At 37.9% G+C, this 19,650-nt stretch overlaps 1 pseudogene; it reads right to left on the reverse strand.

Annotated features, from left to right (window-relative positions):
• Positions 1 to 548: 548 nt before the first annotated feature.
• LOC131274635 (influenza virus NS1A-binding protein homolog pseudogene) lies at positions 549 to 2,831 on the reverse strand (annotated as a pseudogene).
• Between the last annotated feature and the right edge of the window lie 16,819 nt (positions 2,832 to 19,650).

A 19,650-nucleotide genomic window follows, 5' to 3' on the forward strand; every position in this document is an offset into this window, starting at 1 on the left:
GGATGTGTCATGATGATGGGAACGAGTGTTGTTGGGGGGGGGGAGAGGGGGGGTGGGGGGGGTGGGGTTGAATGGGACCTCACATATATATTTTTAATGTAATATTATTACAAAGTCAATAAAAAATAAAAAAATTAAAAAAAAAAAAAAGAAAAAGGGCCCTTAGGAAACTCAACTGCCTACATCTTAAAACCCTAAACCCTCTTGTCCCATAATACACATTTGAGGGAAGAGTCATTTAATGTGCAAATTGGCAAAACAAATGTGGAGGAAGGGGGACTTCTTGAATAATGTACCCAATCAATTCTTGGTTTATTCTTTTACAATATCAACTTTCAAAGAGTAACCAAAGAAGTTCTAAAAATACACAGAACAGACCTTCATCTTTGCATTCCTTTCCAAATAAACACAAAAAGTATGTACACCATGTTTAATAATATGCAATATGCAAAAGCTTTGTGTTGTTGTTAGCAACATCTATACCCACCCACCCACCCTCCTTATTCACAAGGGTACCTCTACTAAACACAATTACATCACTAAGCCTGTTAGTTTGAAAGGATCTTAAATTTGTTAAAACTGAAACATCTTTGTATAGGGGTTCCACTCATTTGACTCAGCATTATAGACTTCCACCGTATTCAGAAATTCATTGCCATCAAATCCTCCCACTGCAAAAATGGTGTTCCCTACAGTTGCAATCCCAGCATTGCTCCTTGGTGAAGTCATGTTTCCCATCATCTTCCATTCATTTCTGGTTGGATCGTACATCTCCACACAACTGATGGCATGAGAACCATCAAAGCCACCACCTACAAACAGTTTTCCATCAAGAACAGCTACTCCAGCTCCTCGCCTAGCCACATTCATAGGTGCAATTAAAGTCCAGGTATTATTTTCAGGATTGTAACGTTCTACTGTGTTCAGACAATTCCAAGACTCTGCACCTCCTATTATGTACAAATAACCACCAAGCTCACAGACTGCAGACTGGTGTTTACGGATATTAAGAGGAGCACAGCTTGTCCATGACTTTGTTATAGGATCAAATACATCACAATTTTTCAGTCCTTTTTGGCCATATGGGTCAGAGCCACCAACAATATATAATTTACCATTCAGAGCACACACTCCTGCATTACAACGGTTAGTTCTCAATTCTGGAACAGGAGTCCAGTCATCTATGCTTGGATCATACATCTCTCCACAACTCAGGTCATCTGAGTGGCCATTTGATCCACCTACCACATAGAGCTGGCCCATGAGTACAGCCATTTGAAATCGGGCTCTTAGTGTTCTCATGGGAGCAAGAAGGGACCAGTGATCTGTATGTGGATCATAGCATTCAACTGTTCGAAGACATTCCTCTCTGTTATAGCCGCCTGCAGCTATGAGTTTGCCATTCATCTCTGCTGTTCCCAGACCAGATCGTGCATACTGCATAGGAGACATGGGCTTTTCTATTAATTCATCTGGTTGCATCTCAAAGCTTAAACTCTTAATCAGTCTCGGTGTACTTGTTGGTGAGCTCTGTGGGCTATTTCGCCCATGAAGGAAAATTACACAGAATATACCATCCAGCACAGCCAGGCACAAGTAAATGTTATTTGAAGTCTTTTCCGAAGCAACGATTTTCCACTCATGCTTAGGGCTTTGTACTGTAGCATTTGGAGAAGAGAGACATCCAGTGGAACTGCTACTTATCTGCTTATGGCCATTCTCACGTGGTGGCTTTTTCTGCACAAACTGAATGTGGTCATCATCACTGCCAAACACCTCAGCCTGTCCATCTAGTAGATTCCCATCAAGCAGCTTGTGATCAGCTGAGTAGTACAAGGTTTGAACCTCTTCCATCAGCTCTTCCAGACTGTCTCCATTCTCCCAGATGCTGCGCTGCACCCAGTTGATTACCTTTGTATACAATTTGCCATTGCTGGGCAAGCATACGTTATCTTCAAGCATTACCTCCAACTTTAGCCTTGGAAGTTTAAGAAACTCTTCCTCTTCTGAAACCGGTAATAAATGCTCCTGGATATAGGCATCAACCTTATTCAACAAACGTGAGTCTCCCATACAATTTGCAAAATTCCGGTAAGAGATGCAGCTGGTAACATCCATTCTAGACAGTAAGTAATCGCCACAAACCTGCTTTACCCGGTCCATCTTCAGCTTTTTTGCTGCAGAATAAACATCTTTTACTAATTCCTTATCAGCTTTCAATTGAGCAGTATATGCATAGTTTAGCAAGACTTCAACAGCTTCTGGGTTGAGATCATCGAATTTAACATGAGAAACTCCACGAGGATCACTATCAGTATTAAAGATTTCAAATAAATAGGGACTGCAGCAAGCCAGGACTGCTCTGTGTGCTAACATCTCATGGCCACAGACCTGAAGTCGAACATCACAGAATTGGCCACTTTTTCTCAGGGCATTTAATTTGGCAACAGAAGACTCAATGAAATTTTCATCTTCAAACATTAAATATCCGTTGGGAATCATTTTTACTTGTAAATTTGGCTATTATACTGGTGAAAAAGTTATTTCCAGGAAGTTTTAAATAATCCAAGGAGTGTTAAAATGCAGCACCTGATTGAGGTATGAAGACAGGTGGTTGAAGAGAAGGCAGTCGAGTCTGAAGCTCTAATGGTGATTCCAAAACAATCAGGCTTGAAAATGATGTAATCGACTCCTTAAGAGCTATAGACACGAATTTCTTCTGTGATAATCATGCATCATAATCTGATTCCTCTCTGAAGAGATGGAAAAATTCATCTCTGGAGCTTCGATGGGGCGAAGGAAGCGGGAATCGGCCCAATGGATAGCACCTCGAGACGGCAGAGGGAGGGGGGTACGGGGCGGGAGGACGAGCGGCCAGTCCGCGGGGGCTGCGGGCAGGGCGGAGAGCCACCGAGGGTTCGCGGGGGCTCGCTCGCTTGCTCGCACAGCAGCAGCAGAAGAGCCCGCGCCCAGCAGCTCCGAGCGTCCGACCTCCACGCGCGCCCCGGAGACACTCCCTTGAGAAGCTTAACTCATGTCAATGAAACCACTGAATGCCACTTCACCTTACAAAATTCTCAACAAATTCCTTGATTCCCTCCTTCTATGATCCATTTCTGTCCTGATCTCCTAGGTCACTCTCTTGTTTTTTTCTGACCATATCTTACATATTTTCAAGCTGTTACTGAATGTTAAATTTTGAAACTCCTGAGAACTCAGACCAAGCACTGCCTTTACTTCTTTCTACCTAGGCAATATCTTCCATTCCTTTGACTTTTATCACCTATAGTTATGGAACTTACACTTTCCAGTCCAAATATCACATTTCAGTTCCAAACCCAAAGCTAATATCTGCACTGAGTTTCCCATAGTTTTTTCATCTGGAACTTAAAGGGACTCGTCACCTTTTGAAATTCTTGTTCTTCTTAGATAATCCTAACCAGATTGAATGAAATTGCCCATCACCCAGTGGCTCAATGAAGAAACTGGTGCTATTATTCATTCAAAATATTGGTATTTCCTTGAGAGATTTTCTATATTCAAAAATGAAATAAATGTAGACCATCTACACAAAGTAGTCTTGCAGTTTTTCCTTTATATTGGCTCTTCTAAAGTGACTCAAACTAGACTATACATTTTATTTGCTAGTATGGTGCTATGCTTTCTGACAGGCATAACTCAGAGTTGTCTTCCAACCTGTACACATTTATGAAAAAAAAAGTATCTCTTTCTTGAAAAATATTGTCTTGAAATGACAGTGACCAGAAGAATCTGTGAGATTGGAGCCCCAGCAGAGCATAATAGACACAGTGAACTAGGCTAAAAAGGAAAAGTAGCTTCATTAGGCAGTGGAGGACAGAAGATCTAACCAGTCTCAATTTGGCTTCCCTGTTGAGCAGTTTTATTACAGGTTTGAAAAAGACAAATTTAATCATAGAGTTGAGCTCTCTGGGAATGGGCTGGGAGTTTCTCTATTCTTCTCTGTGTAATATCAAGATACATAATATTCCCGGGGTCTCTAATTCTCATATTGAAAAAGATAGATCAACTATAGCATTACATGTTTGCATCATGCATTTTTTTTACAAAGAAGTAACAGATCATTTTAATATCAAACTAGAGAGTTTATGTGCTTTTCTATAGAAATTGATCTACCCTGTAATGCTTGGTAAGTTACACAGACATTATATTTTAATCATCTTACAAAAACAAGGCTGAAAACTCATAGGAGTATATAAGAAAACTAGGAAAATGGAATAATTACTAAAAGCAAGATACAAAGTAATGAAATGCAATTATTTTAATTTCAGAAATGAATTAAAATGACAAAACATGTATTTGGACAGAAATGAATTTACTGGAAATAGAAATACATTGCTTGATTTCTCTGAAGAAATAATTTGTTCTTCTATTTTTCAAGATATATGTGAATAATTTTATAACTTTTACTAAAAAAATCCTTAAAACACAACTTATTAAAAAATAATAAAACTTACTCATTCATTTTGGGGAAACCCTATTATTTTGAAGTTTTAAGGTAAATCTTATATAACAAGTCCTATACTTGATGATCATTCCCTTGCTTGATAGTAACATATACATACTCTAGAACAATTTAAAATTTCCTTGATTTTGTCAGGACATATTTCTACTTATATAGAGTCCCATGGATGACTGAGAAAATACTAGTTGATTTCATTTCTTCCTGGATACAAAAATTAGTAAGAATCCTCTGCTATAGGTGCTTTAAAGTACTTATCCAGCACAAACAAAATCCATGAAACTGTAAGTCCTCCTGGATAAGGTAGGAAGGTTTATTTTGAAAGATTTAGAAGTGAATGACACAAGTCCTGTCTTGAGAAGATTTCTCTTGACTAACATCTGAGTTAATCAAGTAGTGTCTTTGGGATTATAGGACTGATGATGTTATCAACTTCATTAAGACAGAGTTCACCATCAAAATGGTGATTTTCTAGAGACATAGAAGCTATGAGTTACACATGTAGTAAAGACATGCACATTAAGATGTAGGATTCCTTGCATTCTCAGTCCATTTGGGTTCTCTTGGGTAAGGGAGAGAATTCTAACTAGGCAGAAGAATCCTAATTTATTTTGTAAAAATTTTTTTAGTTAGAAAGTATTATTTCATTTGACTACAGGCTGTTGGGCCCAGGCCATCTGAGGTCAGGTTAACTTACCGTGAATATACAACATATTTCTGGATTTATAATTATGTGTTCATGTTCAAAGGAAAACTTATACAATATTTTACCATTTAGGGAAGGATTTTATATAATTAGACCAGGAGGAGACACCAAAAAATGAACAAATAAATGTACAATGAAATATTATACAAGTGGCCTGAAGGAATAGTAGAAATGTAATATAGGCTTTAAGAAAGGTTTAGGACACTTTAGATTGGGGTGCAGTGAAGGAATCTCTGAAGAAATGGAAAAACAGAGATGAAAGGGACATGAGAATGATGTGAGAAGTGAAGGGATTTCCATGGAAACAAAGGATGATTATAGTGTTCAGTGCTGAAATAATAGCTCAGCATAAATATATTTGTTTCTGAGTGATGATTTCTTACTCAATCCTTGGGTGCCCGGAGGAGTCCTAACTTAAATTTACTGAATTTGAAGCAAAATATTTTGTTAAAGTGTCATTCCTTGATTTTATTCATCTTGATTGACATCTAGGTTAATCAGAGAGCAAGCTATAGAAGAGGAGAGTTTGTTTTTTTTAGATTTCTGGGATCATGGTAATAACTTGAATTATATTTGATTTTTGTGCCTCTATCTATGAAAATAGAGACATAAATTATCATTTTAGAGCCAACGGTGTAATAAATTGAAGGAATTGAATAAATGTATGAGTTTGTCATGATAGTATATAGAAATGGGTGAAAAAGGGGGCTACAAATCATCCTTGAGATATTCTAATAATATTGTTTGAGAAGTGTCTTGCAAAACACAAGATGAAGAAGTGACTGGATTAGCTTGAATATACTTCATGGACTGAGATGTGAAAGAAGTCTAGGAAAAAGTAAGTTCCCCAAAATTCCAATTCTTCTCTACTTCCAAGATATAGACTGAGGCATACACACTGTATTTATTTATGGGGAACTTATTGGAGATGGTAGCATGATTTCTTTAAGAGGAAGTCTTTGATACTATTAACTCATTATTTTAGACTCTGTGAAAAGAGGGTAAAAGTGCTCATGTAAATTGGTTGTGAAGGAAAGAAAAGGAGATCAGGCACAAGAGAGGAAATAAACATGGGGATATTTGATTCATAATAGAAGAGAAGCAAGGATAAATGATGAGGTGATTGATGTGATAAGAAAGAGAAGTTGATGGTAAAGATTTTAAAAGAAAGGAAAGATGGGAATTCAGTCGGAGACATTCAACTTAATAGGTGATAAGACCCTACAATGAGAAAGGAGTAACTATAGGTATGAATACAGGACTAATTGTAGACATTATGGTAAAAAAAATTGAGGTGAATTTTAAAATTACATTATTCACCTGGTTATTATAAAGTTAATCTCAGCTGGTAAAAGTAATGTGAAATGTGGGAATATATCGTACTCAAAACTACAGGACCTGAAGTCATTATGGAAGATGGAAGTTTGACTCAATTATCAAGATTTAGTCTGTTTCCCAGATATATTTGAGTGCATTTGGAGTTGTGATTCTACATTTAGACATAAAGCAAGAACTTAGTAATGTGTTCTGTCACATGTAGTAATAAACATGATAAAAAATAAGGGTCACCTCCTCTGTTGTCAGATGTGGTAAACAGTAAGATAATTGCGACGGTTTGCTCGGTCGGTAGAGGTGGGGTCTGGCTGCGGACGAGGGGTCGGTCCAGCTCTGGACGAGGGGTCGGTCCCGCTTGGGATGAAGGGTCGGTCCCACTTGGGACGAGGGGTCGGTCCGGCAGCAGACGAGGGATCGGTCTCACAAGGGGTTGCGCGGTTCGGCTGACGGGGTCGCCCGGCGAAGCCGGCGACGAAGGGGTCGCCCGGAGAAGCCGGCGACGAAGGGGTCGCCCGGAGAAGCAGGCGACGAACTGGGGACAAGGGAGGCCAGGCCCTTGTCGGGGGCTCTCAGGACTGGAGGGCGCACAGCAGAAGAACTACCGCGGAGACAAGGTAAACACGCAAGTCCACTTTACTGAGGGAGAGGCAACAGTTTTATAGGGGCTGGGGAAGGCTGATTGGTCGAAGCCACGCCCTGTTCTGATTGGTTGCCGGCGAAAGGTCAGTGGGCGGTACTGGATGGGGGAGGGGTGGTGGTTAGGGATTGGCTGTCGCTGTTGCTGGGGGAAGGGGCAAGGTTTAGGGATTGGTGGCTGCTGTTGCTGGGGTGGAGGGCAGACTTGAGTTTCCCGCCCACGCCTGGCTGTTGCTGCTGTCGGGGGAAGGGAAAAGGGCGGGCTGGATTTTTCCGCCCACGCCTGGCTGTTGCTGCTGTCGGGGGAAGGGAAAAGGGCGGGCTGGATTTTTCCGCCCACGCCTGGCTGTTGCTGCTGTCGGGGGAAGGGAAAAGGGCAGGCTGGATTTTTCCACCCACACCTGGCTGTTGCTGCTGTCGGGGGAGGGGAAAAGGGCAGACTGGAATTTTCTGCCCTGCGCCTGCGCAGGGAGAAGGAAGAAGAAGGGTGCCACCCCACAAGGCATCGGGTGGCGCCATCTGGGAGGAGGGGTGGCCGCGGAAGCATGGCTGCCGAGAAGGGGAGACCTGAGGGCACTCTGCGCCCATGCCGAGCTTCCTTCAGGGGTGGCGGTGGGCCCGACCAACCACCCTATTATGGGGGCAGCGGAATTAGGCCTACCGCGGCCGCTCCCCTGCCAGGCCAGCAAACCACACTTCAGCCCGAGGGGTGACCGCAATAATATTGCAGATGGGGTAAATACAGTGACATCAGAAATATTTTTAGGAAGGATATGCTGAAATATGTATGCTTGGAAACTATTACATGAGGTAGAAGCTAATGTTTGAGAATTGCATTTAAAGCAACAGGGGTTTCCTTGTGACTGGAGAGGTTGTGAAAGGGGAGTAATTGTTACAACCTATATGATGATGAAGCTTTGACAATGGGATGAGAATCTTACTATTGAAATGAGAGGTGAAAAAACAGATAATACTTAGGCATGGCATGTAATCCTTAAAATACTTGAAATTGGGATGAGGAAGAAAAATTCAAATTCTAGATATATCTTTTTCTGGCCATGTGAGTTTGTCATATTACTTCAGTACTCTGAGCCCCTATTTAGGACATTTGTTAATTGAGTAAATTAATCTGTATCAGCTGGTTTACCGAGATTAAATTTTTAAAAATATGTAAAACTCCAAACTTATTGAATACAATCATTTTCCTCCTGGTACAAATGGCTAAGTTAAACTTAGCTCTGATCAACCCCATAATTATATATACACTTGAGTTTCTTAGTTGATTTCCACATACACTGAGGTGAGATGTAGAGCTCAGTGTTGAGGGGGTTCCATTTTTAGTCATCACATATAGAAGAACCAAGATGACTTAGAACAAATGTATATCCAGTAGATCAGGTTCACAGTATAGCACAAAGGGAATGAGAGTTCAGAAGATAGAAATGCATGTGCAAGAAGAAATTCTAGTGCAAAAATCAAGAATAATTATAACTGGGAAATTCCAGTCTGCTCCCTCTTGTGGTGAGGACCTAATTCCAGATGTGATTTTGGTCAGGGATTTCTGTGTTTTGGAATCATGGATGAACTGAAACTCCCTGAACATCATGGGTTAATTAACAAATACAATTCATGGGTTTTCATGTTCTTATCTGTATAATGAAGGTAATCATATTATCATTATTATCAAGAGAAGACAATCCCTATAGCCTCTTGACCCTGGGAAAGGAGAGTATTGCCTTATTTCTCTTGGAGTACTCTACATGTTCCTATTGTTGATTTGTCTGGGGATAGTCCCAGGTGAAGGATTTGGAATTCTTGACCACTGGGCCTGAAAATCATTATCAAGACTTGAATCTTAAGGTTTCTTTATCACCTTCTGTTATTCTGGTTGTGAGTTAACATCCAGAGGAAGATAGATTTCAGCTAAGGTATTGACAATGCAGTCACAGTTGTGTAGGTGATTTTTTTAACTGAAATTGCCAACAGATGGGAAGATTTACTCTATTGATGTAGATATTCCAAGGGTATTCAGGAGTGATCCAAGGATCTGAGCTTAAATTAAGTTTATATAGGACTCTTTAATAATTATGTTAAGTTAGGGACTGATCACCAATGAATAATCTCCTTCCAACCATTACAAAATTTGGTTCCAACTTCCATAAAGACTTGTATTCTCTGAAAACATGGCATGTTTTTCTTTCTCTCAACAAACCCTTTGTCTCACTGGATAAATAATGAATTCATGAATGTTAGTACCTGAGATTAGCCATGGCATGTGGTGAGTAGAGGTGATAGAGATGAAGAAGAACAGAAGTTTACAATCAGAAGGGAGACTAGGTTTTCAGCTGGTACATTCAGTTAATCCAACATTGTAGGTACTGGGGTAGGCATATTTACCCCAAATTTTTATTTCCTTAAAGTTTTGATGTAACATATAAGCACATTTTGAAATTTATTTAAAAGAAAACTAAAGTTTATCCATAACACTATTGTTCAAATTTTCCATCTTCAATTTTCTAATTCACATTTATTCAAATTTTATAAATGGATGCAATGTACAGGAATTATTATTTCCTTCATTGTGACCGTGGATTCAGGAGCTGTATAATAGGTAGAACAAAATTTAAGTCTCTGAAAATTTTTAATGATTTGGAGAGACCAGAAGCAATGAGCAGGATTCTTTTCACCTTTTGCAGACAGAAAAGATGAAGATAAAAGAGAGACAATGAAAATTGCTGTTTGTGGGTTCCAGAAAAAGTTGAGATTGGGTGTCCTCCCCCCACAGGAATGGTCAGTCTAAGGCCATGTATCAGTTCAGCTGTCTCAGGAGTCCCTGGCTTGTGACACTCACATTTGTGTTAATAGGTTGTAATGAATACCTGAGACATGTTTCATTGAGGAAAGCAGACCTTACTGATCCCGAGTTCTGTGTGAAACCTATTTGGTTTTGCATAAATCTGGATATTTCTTCAAAGTTCCCTGCCATTTTAATGAATAATAGTCCTGTGAATTGAATTTAGATAGAAAGTAACTTTAATGTAATTTTTCATCATTTATTATATATCTTTTTAAAAGAGAATTTAATTAATATTTTTTAAGATTTTAAGGAAAGAAAGTAATTCACACCTTATTGTATTTGTCAAGGTGCATAACAACTTCTTCAATGATTTTATAAATGAGAGGAGAATGAGTTCATCTATGTAGGTGAATAACCATAGTTATTTTTTTTAATGATAGTTATCACTTGCATTACAATAAGTCATTAAATTTACTTAAAATTATTGGGAAAGATTGATTTAGTTATGAATGCTCAAATGAAACGTTTACAATCAACAACAAGGAGACATAACTACAAGTTCATTGAGAAATTTCCAGGTGTATGCCATACCACATGTATTGTGATTTTCATTTACAATGGGGTGTTATGCATTGAGAGCGTGTGTGTGTCTGTGAGTGCATCTGAAAGGCAAATGGCAGTTCAACATTGATGCTGTTACTGGAACCCATAAACATTTAACTTTTTCTTTAATTGTATTTTTTTAAGATACATAGATCACAAAAATGCTACATTAAAAAATATAAGAGATTACCATATATCCCTTACCCCACTCCACCCCACTATTCTCACATCAACAACTTCTTTCATAATTGTGGCACTTTCTTTGCATTAGGTGAATACATTTTGGAGTACTGCTTCACCACATGGATAATAGTTTACAATGTAGTTTACACTCTCCAAGTACATTCAGTGAGTTATGGCAGAATATATAATATACAGCATCTGCCCCAGCAATATCATTTAGGACAACTCCAAGTCCCAAAAATGCCACCACAACACATCTCTTCTTCTCTCTCCCTGCCTTCAGCAACTACCCTGGCCACTTTTTCCACATCAATGTTACAATTTCTTCCATTACTAGTCACAATAGTAGTATAGTAGAATACAGTAAGTACACTCTAATCCATATTTTATTCCTCCATCCTGAAGATCCTTGGATGGTGATGTCTACTCCATGTCTGTATCAGGAGGTGACTTAGATCCCACATGGTTGATGGGTGTGATTCTCCTGCTTGCAGTTGTAGGCACTTTTGGTTCCATGGTATGGTGGTTGACCATCGTCATGTCCCTAATAGCTGACCTGGGCAATTCCAACAAACTGGCGAGTAGGAGTTGCAACTCTGCTGAGGCTCAGGGCCCAGCTGCCACAAACTAGTCCAGAGAGTCAAGTCTCCTGAGTATACACCCACCCCAGCACTGATCACAGGTTCAGTAAAAGTGACAGAAGAAACCTGTGTAGAAAGGTCACATCTGAGTGCAACTCCATTATATTTAAGAAAACATATTCCAAAGTATGGCCCACTGACAAGGCATCTGCCATGTCTGTAGAATCTGTGTCTCTCTATGCCTCAGGAGCACCAGTACCTGGGGTTGTATCTACTTTGACTGTCTCTGGGATCCTGCTGAGGTGTGCATAAGCACAACCATTCTGACATCGTCCTCTTTTTTGAAGACTCTTAGCCATATAAACTTATTTGTCTTTACCATTTCCCCCTTTTATTCAAGGTCTTTTTCTAGTTGCATCACCAGTTAGTGATTGGTAGTATTCCCTCGTGCCAGTTAGGTTCATTGCTGGGAGTCATGTCCCATGCTGGGAGGAAGGTAATGCAAGTACATGCTGAGTTTGGCTTAGAGTGGCCATATTTGAGAAACATAGAGGCTCTCAGGAGATAATTCTTAAGTACCATGTAGCTCTAGGCCTAGCTGAAATTTCAGGTACACAGGCTCATAAGTATAGTCATTAGTATAAAGGGGTCATCATTGGACCATCCTTCTTCACTTGTCTTTGTCCTTGCTGTTGGGGGATTGTTGCTGTTCCATTGGTGAATGAGACAGAACTCCCCTGGGTAGGAACTCAGCACTCCCTCAGTTGTCATTTGTAACTGTAACTACTATGAAAATACCCAATGAATATCCAAACATTTTTATTCACCTTCTAGACATGCATTGGAGAACTCCCTCTCAACATGTGTCCCTCATCAATAACACCACACACCAGTTGAACCCCTCTCCAAAACTTCTTCAGAAATGAAATCTAATATATTGCTAAATTCAATTAGTAGGAAAATGAAATAGTGATGATAGGTTTAAAGATTAGAAATAGACTACATACTAACTTAGAAAAACTAAAATAAAGTAAAAAATTAATTGGGGTATTAAAAATGAATAATATAAAACTTTGTTTTGACATCTTGTCTTTTATCACTGTAAGAGGTGTTGCTCTGTATGTACAGTGGCAAGGCAATTTCTTTCATTCCTTCCTCAGTATCTACATCCTTTTTCTTAATTTTTAATTTTGTCTTCAGAAAAGACTTAGATCACAATAATGTCTCATGTATTATATAGGGGACTCCCATATATCTAACATCAAACCCTTTTCTCCCCTCCCTAGCAATGACCTTTTCACATGTTCATGCTATGTTTGCTCTAGGTAATGTACAGATATTGAAACATAACTATCAAACATGGTTTCATTTTGGTTTACATTATGGTTTTTATTTTTTTGCCTGTACAATTTTCTAAATTTTTAGTTACATTATGGTTTAAATTATCATTTACATTTTAGCCTATAGAATTTTCCACAAGATCATGCAATGATGGATATAGGATGTGTTAAATTTCACCAAAAATGTATAAAAAATCTATAGGCTAAAATATAAATCCAAAAACTTTTTGAGTTTTATATCCATGATCTCTGCTTCTTTAGTGCTGTTATTTTGTAAATCACACTCAGGATATTGGTAAAGATAGCCAGTGTGAACATAAAATTCTGTGATGTATTAGGAGTTAGTGAACATCATGAATGTGACTATAGAATTCACCCAGGAAGTGTGGGACTTGTTAGACACATCCCAGAGAAAGTTCTTCAGAGAAGTGTCACTGGATAAATTCAAAAACCTTGTCTCAGTAGGTGAGACTCTCAAATTTATCTTCCATTTATATCTATCTCATCTACCATTGATCTAATCTATACAGTTATCATAAATAGTTTTCCATTTACTTATGTGTCCATTTATCTAAATCAGCCTCTCTATATTGTATAATGTTTATTTCCTCTTATATTTTTATATATTATAATTTTAATAAACAGTCTAAATGAATTTGTTTACTTATTTTTTACTTACATCTAGTTCAACCCAATAGAATTTAGCCTTCTTGATAACAGTTTATATCTTTCTTGAATTTCAATTAACAACACTTACGGCTGTGTTGAGAACTCAATGAATATTTTTTGAATGGATAAATAATTGATTGTGGTGAAATAAATATCCTGCTCCAAGGGCTAGGCTGATGCTTCAAAAGACAGAAGTAAAAACATTGCATATACCTTTTAGCTTTTGATCATTCTGGTGTAATTTATGTTTATTGGATTACTTTTTCACATAATATTCAATCACTGTGGAAACAGATTTCTCCCCATTTAGAGTATAGATGATCGTGCAGTCATTCTTTGTACTACTGCATGGGTAGCAACAAAAAGTGCTCCTCACTGAAATGGGCAAAAGGTCAAGAATTAAAATTTCTGTTGAAATACTAGTAATGATCTGAGTTCAAGGTTTTGTTGCATTGCTCACCTTCAATCCTTACCTTGCTCTTTGGTAACCTTCCATGTACATCATGATCATGCTCTGTTGCTCTTACAACTCAAAATCCAGGTAAATTTTTCATATAAACAGGATATCAAGCCTGCAAATCAAATGTGATTTCCCAGTTGGAACAATGAGTGGTGTGGAGAAAAGGAATAGGATTTCCTCAGTACCAGAGTTCAGGTGAGCTCTAAGAAACTGTGCATCAGGAGAGGGGTCTCATGTTATAGTGAGTATGTACTTGAACATATTAAATTCAGTATTCCTTAAGTGTGTTATGATTTCTTCAGGTTTTCTTCCATGAGTTATGATTTCTAAAATGTAGCAGAGGATATTGGGGAAATTTTAGTCTCATGTGTTTATTCCATATACTTCTCAAGCTTTTTTCAAGTGTCATTGACATTGGGAAAGGGACATTGATTTGTTATAGCAATTAAACTTTCACACAATCTGTGTCCTGGAAGATTTTTCCCTTTTTCCAATCTCCTTGACAGCCCAACTTCTTTTTCTTATATTAAATGATCAAAAATCTTTTTCTGATAGTTATGTCCTATAATGTTTTCTTATACCTGGAGTAATTATTAATTTGATAGTCTTTCCCAGCTAATAGGGAATATTGGAAATATACTGAAAGGGATACTTGGAACTTTTCAAACTTTCCATCCCACTAATTCTACTCTAACAATTTATTCTGTTTTTTTTTTCCAATTACTACAGGGAGGAAAAGTATCTTTAAGATAAGGGAAATGTTAGAAATAATATTCAACCAACCTACCTAGGAAAGACACTTCTAAAATCATGTCATTGGTAAGCTTAATTTTGTAAATCCTAGTATTCCAAATAGATACCCAGGAATGGAATAAGTTAGGAGTTCAGTAAAGTCATGAAATCATAATTACTGTTGGTAATAAGTGCTAATCCAGCAAAAATCTGTGATTGTTTAAATTTAGGTAAAAATTAAGCTAAACACAAACACTAACCTGAGCTCCTATATAAAATGAATTGCATAGATAAGTTTGAAACATTATGAAGCTCAAAAGCGATCAGATCCTCTGCAATTAGATTGCTACAACAGAGTAAATCTGTGCCTATGGAGTAGAATAACATGTATATGAAATGAACATGGTAAATATTTTAATTGGAGGCTATCAGTGGATTAGTCTAGATTTCATACATAGGGAAATGAAGAAATTCATATAAATGGACAAATGTTTTACAATCTCTCATCTAATTCCCTACAGCAGAGATCTCACAAAAGAATTCATTTAAATGTAATTATTTGGAAGAAGATTCCACTCACACATCCACAGTGGCCCAACATGCATTAATTCACATGAGAAAGAAATCCTATTTCAGGAAACCACTTGCAACAGTCCTCAATGACCATTCACATTTTAAGCAAAATTAGCAGGTTCAACCTGGAAATAAATCATATGAATGCTACCGAAGTGCTAAAGACTGTATGTAACATTCTGACTCAGACAATACAAAGGAACTCCCATTGGAGAGAAGCCCCATGAATGCCATCTATGGGGGAAAGCCTTCAGTTGATAGTCTTACCTTAAACAACATTAGAGAACTCACACTCGAGAGAAACCCTATTAATACCATATTTGTGGGAGAGGCTTCTCTCATCACTCTTCTGTTAAACAACACTGAGAACTCACAGTGATGAGAAAACCCATGTATTTAATCGATGTGAGAAATCTTTCAAGCAACATTTCAAGACATGTGAGAACTCACACTTGGCACCCTTTGAGTGTCAACCATGTGTGAAAGACTTCATTCAATGTTGTAATATTAAAGAACATAAGAAAACTCACACTGGAGAGAAACCCTATAAATGTCATATTTGAGGGAAAGGCTACTTTTATTCTTCTGTTAAGCAACATAAAACAACACACTGGGGAGAAGCCCTATGAGTGTCATTTATGTGTAATAACCTTCAGTCAATATTTTAATCTTAAAAAACATGAGGAAATTCACATTGTATAGAAACCTCATGAATATTGTCTATGTGGGAAACCTTTCACTTGTAATTCTGCCCTCCAGCAACATGACAGAATTCATGCTGGACAGAAACCATAATAACATATGTATGTGGAAACCTTAGTTTCTCTAATCTTAGGCCATAGGAGATTACACAAACTGGAGAGAATCCCTATGAATGTTAAAAATTTGGGAAAGCCATCAGGCAATATTCTGACTTTAAATGAAACAACTCCCACTATAAAGGTTTTAAAAATGAAAGAGATGTCAGCAACAGATTTACCCTTAAATACACCAGAAAGCTAACATAGTGAATAAATACTATTTGTTTTTAGATAGCAGGGCCAGGGAGTGAACACTGGGCCTCATATGCAGGAAGCTGGTACTCAACAACAGAGTCACATCAGCTCCCCTAAGTTGGTTTTATTATTTGTTTGCATGTTATTTTTTAAGGAGGCACTGGAGAACAAACTTTGGACCTCCCATGTGGGAAGCAGTCACTCAACCACTTGAGCCACATCTGCTCCCCTTTCTTTTTTATCTTTCATTTGTTGTATTTTACCCCAGCTTGAGCCTATTGTTATTATTTTTATATCATTTATACATGAATGTACATAAACAATGAGTGTGTAGTAAACATTGTGAGTTTACAAAACAAACATGAGACATCATGCATCATCATAACACCATAACACCGTACAGGGGACTTATACATCAAATGACCACAAACACAATGCATTGTTTTGAGACATTTGTTACAAACACACCACACTATGGTGGAACATTTGTTACAGAGTATGAGATAATATCATCAGACTAATACCACTAACCATGGTCCATGGTGTACTCGTGGCACATTTTTTCCATATTCCTCCATCATGAACACAGTACATTTTTGGCATAGATGAATGAATATTGCAGTATTGCTGTTAAACACTGACCATAGGTCATTCCAGTTTTATTTTTCCTATGCTTCTCCAAATTCTCCCAGTCTTAAATAGTGGCATACATCTGATTTCATTCATAAAGGCCACTCTTGCATCTATAAGATCAACCACAATTCTCATCCACCTCTGGGTTTCCTGTGTTATTAAGTCCCTAGGTAACTCCCTAGATTTCTTTCAACTGACATGTACATCCCTAAGCTACCCTTTCCAACCATATTCCTATTTATAAACAAGCTGTTACTCACTCTAATGTGTTATCATCAACTTTATACATTTCCACACTTTTATAGTAAAGTTATTGAAACATTCTACATACATTGAGCATCAGTAATCCATCTCAGTCCCCTTCTTGTTTAAAAATCTACCACTCACCACCAGGTCTTGATATTTTTCTACATTTTTTCTAGTAGCTCCATGGTTCTAGCTTTTATATTTAGGTTTTCAATCCATTTTGAGTTAATTTCTATATAAAGTATGAGATAGGGTTCCTCCTTATATCTTTTGGTTATGATATCCATTTCTCTCAGTATCATTTTTGAATGAACTGTTCTGCCCAAGCTGGGTGGGTGTGACAGGTTGGTCAAAAATCATTTGAGCATAGATGTGAGGGTCTGTTTCTGAACCATCAATTCAGTTCCATTGGTCTATGTGTCTGTTTTTATGCCAGTACCATACTGTTTTTACTACTGTAGTTAGGCAATATGATTTAAAGTGTGGAATTGAGAGTCTTCTAACTTCACTTTTTTATTTCTAAAATGTTTCTGGCATGTGGGACAACTTAACCCTCCAAATAAATTTGATAATCATTGTATTAGTCAGGGTTCTCTAGAGAAACAAAATCAACAGGAAATATCTGTCGATAGTATCTGATTCTACTAGAGTCTTTCACATAGCCATGGGGATGCACAAGTCCAAGTTCCACAGGCATGCAGCAACCAGGGGCTGCAATAAAAGTCCAAGAAGGTTCTTGATGAGTTTTGGGAGATGTTGGCTGTCCAAAGACAAGCTGGGAATCACTTCCCCTTTTAAGGCATTCAACTGATTGGGTTAAGCATTACTCATTGCTGATGGCAATCTCCCTGATTGATGTAATTATAAACAACTATCTGTGATTTACCACTGCAGTAAAGTCAATGGTAACTAAATTCCTAAATGCCCTTGTATTACAGTTAGCCCAGTGCTTGCTTGACCAAACAACTGAACACAATTACCTGGCCAAGTTGACACAATAGCCTAACCATCACAGTTCACCCCTTGTCAACTTGGCAACCATACTGATTACCTTAAACCACACGTCTCTAAGTGAAAATAAAAATAGACATACATATATATATATTATATTATGTGGTCTCCACCTGATGATAGAACACATTATGATAAAATGATCATTCTCACTTTCCCTAGAAGCCTGCTCCAGGTGCACCCTGTCCCAAATGCTCCACCATCCAACCTTAACCAGTAACCCTTCCTTGTCATATTGCAATGAGAGCATTCACAACTTTGAACTTTCAATCAAATAATTGTCAAGCCCCAGTGTTCACCAAGATCCTCTCCCAACCCTCCAGCCAGTTCCTGGGATCTCTCAACCCATGCTCCACAATCTAACAACCTGTCAAACCTGCACCACCCAACCCAATAGTAATAATACCCTCTTGTCACATCCCATCAATGCCCAACTACACACTTTCACCTTATCATAGATTACATCCATATGGGCATTGTCTCACAAACTTCTTTTCTATTTCCTGTAAAACTACCTTCCAGACAATAGCTCCCTGAGTCTGCTTGATTTGTTTAATGCATATCAGTGAGGTCATGTAATATTTTTTCCTCCAATGCCTGGATTGCTTCACTCAACATAAGGTTCTCAAGATTCAACCATGTTATTCCATGCAATAGCACTGTATTCCTTCTTGCAGCTGAGTAGTATTCTATTGTATGTATGTATCACATTTTGTTGATCCATTCATCTGTTGGTAGGCATTTGGGTTGATTCCAACTTTGAGTAATAGTGAATAATGCTGCTATGAACATTGAAGTGCATATTTCTGTTTATGTCCCTGCTTTCAATTTTTCATTTAATACCCAGCAGTGGTATTTCTGGATCATATGACAGGTCTATAGTTATTTTTTTGAGGAAGCACCAAACTGTCCTCCACAATGGATGGACCATTCTACATTCCCTTCAGCAGTGGATGAGGGTTTCCATTCCTACACAACCTCCCCTAAAATTTTTTAATTTTTAATTTAATAATTTTTTAATTCTTTGCTTTTCTTTTTTTTTTAATCCTTTTACTTTTTTCTTTTCCCTGTCTCTTTTTAAAGTTTTTTTCTGTTTTCTTTTCCTCTTGTTTATTTTCATTTCGTTAATTTTTGGATTTTGTTTTCTCTAGAATTTGCTTTTATTTTTTGAAAAAATCGATCTTTTATTCATTTAGCCTTTGGAATAGTTTGTGTTTTTGGTTATTTTGATGAATTGTCACCAGTTCTTTCCCTCTGAGAGTCTACCTAGGATCACTAGGTCTCCAGCCCAACAGAAATCCAACAGACAGCAGGCTCTCTCCATCATGTGTGCTGAGAAGGAGACCCACATTGGGAACTACTGGTTCCTCAGAAACATTGTAAAGAGAGTGGCTTTCCTGTGCTGAAATTAGTACAGACATTCTCACTGACCCCAAGGTAGCCATAAATATCATCCACAAAAATGAGCATAACTTTGTCAGCTTCCACATGCTCTCCTGAGAGGTGAGCATACTGAAGGCCTGCAAACATCCAAATGTAATCAAGTTATTTTAAGTCATCAAGAATGGCAAACACTATCTCATAAAGGAGTATGCTAATGGAAGAGATCTCTTTGAATAACTGGCTCCTCAAAGCTATAAAGAGGAATA

Source organism: Dasypus novemcinctus, chromosome 19 (genome assembly GCF_030445035.2).
Source record: "Dasypus novemcinctus isolate mDasNov1 chromosome 19, mDasNov1.1.hap2, whole genome shotgun sequence".
NCBI classification, from domain to species: domain Eukaryota; kingdom Metazoa; phylum Chordata; class Mammalia; order Cingulata; family Dasypodidae; genus Dasypus; species Dasypus novemcinctus.